This window comes from Echinops telfairi, unplaced genomic scaffold, assembly GCF_000313985.2.
Source record: "Echinops telfairi isolate 266 unplaced genomic scaffold, ASM31398v2 ScPeMD7_47;HRSCAF=170, whole genome shotgun sequence".
Taxonomy (NCBI): domain Eukaryota; kingdom Metazoa; phylum Chordata; class Mammalia; order Afrosoricida; family Tenrecidae; genus Echinops; species Echinops telfairi.
In genome coordinates this window covers 544,127-551,196 of record NW_022103945.1, presented here as the reverse complement: position 1 = coordinate 551,196, position 7,070 = coordinate 544,127, and positions in this window count along the sequence as shown.

The window sequence follows — 7,070 nt, the reverse complement described above, 5'->3', positions numbered from 1 at the left end:
TACAATTCTTATCACAATCCATACATACATCCATTGTGTCAAGCATATTTGTACATTTGTTGCCATCATCATTCTCAAAACATTTGCTTTCTACTTGAGCCCTGGTCCGTTATCTTTTTTTAAAATGATTTTATTAGAGGCTCATACAACTCTTATCACAATCCATACATACATCAATTGTGCAAAGCACATTTGTACATTCATTGCCCTCATCATTCTCAAAACATTTGCTCTCCACTTTTCAAATATCCTTATGAACATCTGACTTTCCAGATACCAGTATTCCTTTTATACTTTTTTGGCCTACTTCTTGTTTTCCCCTGAGGTAGCTGCTGTGAAAAACAATTGCCACTGGATGTTTTTGACAAAAGCCCTGAGGGTAAGGCTTTTCCCCAATGAGTTAGTTCTAACCCACCAAAACCCACCTTCATCAAGTTGATTCAGACTCATAGCAACTTCTAAATCAGGTCAAATAAGGACAAGTCATGCAAACAGAGCCTTTTCAGGGAGCTTAATAAGTTAAATATACACACACATATATTCCTATATACATATATGTACACACATATGTGTGTGTGTATACAGTCAAATACATATATATTTGTGCTAAAATTCAATAATTTCTCCTTGGAATTTTACTGGTATTGATCTTCATGGACTTTTACTAGGCATTGAATGCATTCTTCAGGTTATGCAACCATTCTCTTCTATTTTCACATTTATTGTTTCAACATTGACATCAGCTCACTATACTCTAAGTTTCTCATCTAACTTTTTGTGTTGTTGTCACTTTGATCACATATAGATAATTCTTTCAAAGAACTCAATGCTCAAGGCAAACATTGATTACTGATCAAGCTGGTGGTACAGTGGTTAAGTGCTTGTCTGCTAACTGGAAGACCAGCAGGTGAAGCCCACCAGCTGTGCTAGTTTCTTCCCATAAGCATTACAGTCTTGGAAATCCTAAGGGGCAGTTTTACTTGACTTTGTGCTATAATTTTGCTGCTGTGGGTTGATGAAATTGCCTCAGTGGCAGTGGGATTTTCGTTTTGTTAGGTAGTAGGATGGGGGTGGGGGGGTTGTACCTCTCCATGACTAAAGGCCCCCTACAGGAGGTTAGAAGCCAATGAAGGTGAAGGGTCATGGGCCAATTCATGCACCAGGTGGGTGGTAAATCTAGGTGGGCGGTAAGCCTGAGTTGGCCCAAACTAGGCCAGGTAGGCTTAATTCAGCCAATGGGGTCAACCAGTACTGTCTACCACAGCCAATGAGGTCAACCAGTACTGTTGACCACACCTCCCAGCTGAAAGCCCTAAAGGCCAGAACCTGGAGTCCACTGCCCCCTTTTCCAGGTGTTCCTTGTCCTTCCACTAGGCCGTGCCATGGTCTTTCTGGCCTTAGGCCACCACGTGTGGGTGTGCAGTCCCATGAGGTTGCCCGTGTTCAGTTAATGTAAAGCCTGAAACTCCTCTCCTTTATAAAAACCCACTTGGATCACAAACTAGGCTTCTGCATGAATTCTTTCTTGTGGGAAGCCAAGAACCAAGATATTTCCCACCTGAGAAACCTGACAGGTTTTATTGTTTGTTAGCAGCTTTATTGGCACTTACCATGCAAATTCAATAGCTCAATCATATCAAGAATTGTGCAATCATTACTACAATCAATTTCAGAACATTTTATCTCCACCCCCCCATCCCCCCTCAACACATGATGAAATCGCCTTCATATTGTTTGGTCTTAAACAGACATGCTGGATATGTTTGGTTTAAAGTGTAAAGCTTAAAGATTAAATCAACAATAGTTTCAAGGTTTTGTTAGATCTCTCAGGGTAGAAATATACTTCGGTCCTTGGCTCCACGCAAGAAAGAATTCAGGCTGAAAGCCTGGTTTTTGATCCAAGTGAGTTTTATGAGAGTTAGAAGAAGTTTCAGGTTTACACAGGCACCCACAGGGCTCCTCACCCTTGCAACCTCCCTAGAAGCTGCTCGTAAAGTCATGCGGTTGGCTCCAGGCTCCTGCCTTTTCAGTTATTCCGAGGGGAGGTGTGGTGGACGACCCTGTTCAACCCCGTTGGCTGAATTGAATTTACCTGGCCTAGGTGGGCCAATCCAGGTGCAGCGCCCACCCAGGTGTACCTCCCCTTCCTGGCCAGAAACCTGAAACTCTGAGCTTGCGCAGTGTACCACTCCTTCATGGGCCCATAGCTCGGACCTCTGAGCATACGTAATGGACACCCCAACCCCTAAGCTAGAGCACCTAACATTCCCCCCTGAAGAGATATGGACCCAAATCTTTGCCTACTGGGCGACAACATCTCTAGCTACTTCCTGCTGACAAAAGGGGCGAGGTGGGGTTTGGAGTCCACACCTTTCCTACTCTGTTGGAAGGGGTTGTCCATTCAGGGCCCAGAATGGATAAGGTTGAGGTGGTCCAGGAGATGATGGTCCTGGAGCTGGCACACTTGGTTCAGAGGCCTTGGTAACCTGAGATCTTCTGGAAAAACAATCAAAAGGACTAACAGGTGAACAGTTTAAGTGAGACAAGGGTAAGATTGTGAGGTGGCAGTGCCCTTGAAGTTAGGTTAGTGTCACAGGAAATAAATAAAAATCTTAGGACTAACAGGTATGAGTGTTGGTTACTGTAAACACAGGAACGGGGTAAAGGCATTCACTGGTCTAAAGGCTGTGAGGGGTCTGAGGTAGAGTCGTCTGTATAGCCCTCATCTGTCCTGGAATGGCAATGAAATACCATCCTAAGACCGTCCAGTGGCTCACAGGAGTATTCCTCTGCAGTCTCTGTCTCAGAGGGGTCCGATGGCGATGGTTTCCAGGGTTTCACCCATGTATGGTGGATCCAATCACTCTGCCCTGGAACTTTGACAGCAGTGGGGGGAGAGAGAGTTACTGGAAAAAGGTCCCTTCCAGACTGGCTGGAGCTGGGAATTAAGGGACCCGTCCTTCCATGTTTTTATAATAACTAGGTCTCCTGGCGGGCACAAGGGTGGTAACTTTTCCTCCCCTTGGGTCTGAGTGAGCCCAAACTGATGGAATGCCTCCTGACATTGGGCTACTTGGGTGGCATACTGCTGTATTAAGGCTACCTCAGAGTCTATAGCTGACTCTGTTAAAAGAAAAGGCCGCCTGTATAAAACTTCATAGGGGCTCAAACATGTAGGTTGCTGTGGGACAATCCTAAGATGTGGCAGAGATATGGGTAGTGCATCTTTCCAGCTCAACTGAGTTTCTTGTGTCAGCTTTCTAAGGGTTAACTTCAGGTGTTGATTAATTCTCTCCACCTGACCCGAAGACTGAGGCCTCCTGGCCCAGTGGAGATGATAAGTTATTCCCAAGTGTTGGGAGACTGCTTGAGTGATTTGGGAGATGAAAGGAGGCCCATTATCACTCTGCAGTGATTTGGGAAGCCCAAATTGAGGAATTATTTACTGAAGTAGTTTTTTAGCCACTTCATGAGCCTTCTCAGTGCGGGTGGGATATGCTTCAGTCCACCCAGTAAAGGTGTCTATAAACACCAGAAGATACTTAAATCCCTGGACAGCAGGAACCTGGGTAAAATTTATCTGCCAGTCTTCCCCAGTGTAGGATCCCTTGCGCTGGGCAGGTTGATCAAGGTGACTTCTGAGTGCCCCTTGGGGGCTGTTGGTCTGACAGGTGAGACAATGGGAAGTTACTGACCTGATGGTTGACATTAAGTTGGCCCCACAGAACTGCTGAGTGAGCAGGGTCAAGGAGGGTTTATGGCTAAGATGAGTCATATCGTGGAAGGCTTTCACGACTTTCCACTGTAACCTTTGTGGCAAGAGGAGCTTGTTGTCTTACTCTCACCCTCCATCAGGTCGAAGACAGAATTCTGTGTCTTCGCTTGTTCCACTTCTTCTGGCGAGTAATCTGGAAGAGGGAGCTTTGCCAGGGATTCTTATGTCCCAAACTTCAGGAGTTATGGCTTGTCCCCATGGTTCCTGTGGGGGAATCTGTGGCTCCTCCACTGAGAGGAATATTTGGAAAGCTGTAGAGGGACGAGGATGAGGCCCGATGACTATGCACGTGTGTATCTTGGACAGTATATCTTGGCCTAGGAGAGGAGCTGGACAATCAGGGATTACTCGGAAGCTATGAGAAAAATAGAAGTTATCCCGTAGGCACCTGAGAGATTCAGTAAAATGTTTAACTACAGGGTTTCCTGACACTCCCAGGATGGAGCAGGTGTGGGTTGCCAGGAGTCTGGGGAAGGAAATAAGGACAGAATAGGTGGCCCCAGTATCTAAAAGGAAATTTACTGACCTACCTGCCTCATCAATACTCACCCTAGGCTCCAGACAAGTAACAGCTATCTCTTGCTGCTGGGCCATCCGGACTGGGCGCCTTCAATCCTCCTCTTCCGTTACCAGCTGCACATTGGCCTGTGGGCACCCCTCCTCCAGGTTTTTGGCCTTAGGACAGAGACCAGACCAGTGGCTGCTTTGCTTGCAATGGAAACATGGCATCTGAAGAGGTTTGTTCCAGTTAGGGCAGTTCCTAGCCCAATGACCCGGTCACCAGCAAATGTAGCACTTGGTACCTGGTTCAAAGGTCTGAGAAACCTGGGAGGCATTCAACAGGCATCGGTTATTAAGTGCAGCCAATACCTGGACATTCCAGATGGCCTTCCTTTTCTCCTTCTCTGGGCTTGAGCCTCCCCTTTCTGCTCCCTATTGTAAAAGGCCGTATTAGCACAAGCAACCATCTCCTCTAGGGTAGCTCCTTCAGGTCCCTGCAATAATTTTTGGAGCTTCTTGCGAATGTCCGGTGCAGCCTGTATGAGAAACTTGTCCCTGATTAAGACTTGCCCCTCATAGGATTCTGTAGCTATAGCAGTATGATTCTTCAGGGCCTCCTTTAGCCGCTCTGAAAAGCTTACAGGAGACTCCGTAGGTCCTTGGTGAATCGCTGTCACTTTGGCATACTTAATGGCCTTTTGCCTACCTGACTGTAGTCCATTTGTGATGCACACCAGGAAATGTTCCCGTGCCCACTTGTCCTGAGGCTCACTGATTCCAAGCAGGGTCTGTTGTACAGCAGTTTCCCCTACAGGGTACTTTTCATTCATCACATGTAACTCGTCTGCAAACTTCCTAGCACCTTTGAGCACTCGTTCTTTCTCAAAGTCTGTCATAGTCTGTCCCAGTATGACCATTACATCCTTCCAGGTTAAATCATAGGCTAGGGCAAGGTGCTGGAAGTGTTCTATGTACTTTTTGGGTTTATTAGAGTAACTGCCCAAGTCATTTTAATTTGCTTGTGTTCAATTAGAGTAAAAGGCTTGTAAATTGCCTGGGGACCAAATTCCCCTGCTGCCTCTACTACAGGTAGAATGTTCAGGGCTGTTTCAGGGCTGGGGGAATAGTTGCCCCTACGTCCAGGGTCCCTTAGGGTGCCCTGGGAACGAAGATCTTTGCTTCTTCTCAAAAGGAAAAATGCTGTAACATATGGGACCTCTGCCCACTTTCCCATCGTTCCACCAAAATGGTCTAGCTGGTTCAGGGTTGGAAGGGAAAGTGTACCATTGGCTGGCCATGATTCTCTTTTCTCTAAAAGATACTGTGGCCAAATAGAGTTGCTAAGTGAAATCAGCTTCTGTTTGTCCAGCCTCTCTGGATCAAATCTATCCCAATTGGACAGGATACATCCAAGGGGGCAATTCCTGGGTACCGAGCTGGTAAGTCCCATCTAGAAAACACCAAACAAAGAGGCTATTGAGAGCTTGATGCCTCAAGGCCAATAACTGCAGCTTCAGCACACCTCTGGGGTGCTGTGAATCTGAGGCCTCAGGCAGGTGCCCTCGCCCCGAGGGAAGGGGTCAAAGACCAATGGCTGCAGCTGACATTAGGTCAGACTTTTCTAGACCACAAGCTAGGAGGGCTACTGCTTGGTGTGGCCCCATGGTCTTCAAAGACGCCTGCCGGCAGGAGCAAACCCCCAAATCTCTGAAGGGAAGGGATGTCTATCCAGCAGCTCAGGGAACCTTTAGGGAAACTGGAATTTCTGGCTGGAACATCGGTGGCAGGAGCTGTATTAAGAGCTGTCCCAAAAAGTCCGGAGGCAGCATCAGTGAAAGGTGAACGTTAACAGTTACTCGGGCTAGGGTTCCGAACGCCTTTGGCCTAGGCCTGGGCAATGGAAAACCAGCAAGGAACAAACCCACACTGGTAGAACTCTAAAGCAGCTTGTTTGAAAAACCAGGAGAAAGCCAAAGGGAATGGAGGGGGAAGGGAAACATTCGGCTCCTGAGACTAGGCAGTTCTGGCCTCCTGACTAAAGGTGTCACATTCTTTTTAGTTTTGTTGCTAGAGGCAAACAGAGACCAGTTAGCAAGTCTTTGAATGGCTGTTAGCAAACTTTTAAGATCCTGGGATCTACTCTGTGAACTAGGAAGTAGAACAGAAGCACTGTAGGAGTTATTAGGCCAAGTGTGTGGGATGCCCCTTGAAATCATGACCCTAAATCTCCTAAGGAAAAAAATAAATTCCATGAGGTGTGTGGTCACACTTAGGCAGCTGCTACTCTACTTTATTGTTGGTGGTGGCATAAAAATAAATGGGGCTTCAAAAAGTTCATGGGAAATTCTTTTACCTCTCATTTTATTCCAGTGACTACTAGACAGTAGTAATGGCTGTGAGGCTTCCGGTTTTCAAGGAGCATGGGACAGGGGGATAGACCAGAACTGGTTTTTCTTTCTCATGCATGAAAAGAAAATCTAGTATCTTTGTAATCCACCTGGTTCCTGTAATCTAGCCATGATGAATGGGCAATGAGGTACCTTTCTTTTTTTTTTTCTTTTTTTTTGCAGGTAGAAACAATTTTTATTTAGCATTCGTGTGCCGAGTGAATTATTTTTTTTAATCAATTTATTGGGGCTCATAAAATTCATCACAATACATAGATCAATTGTGTAGAGCACATCTATACATTTGTTGCCCTCATCATTCCCAAAATTTGCTTGCCTCTTGGGTTCCCAGAATCAGCTCATTATCCTTTTTCCCCCCCTCCCCCTCCCTTCCTCTGTCCCCCTCC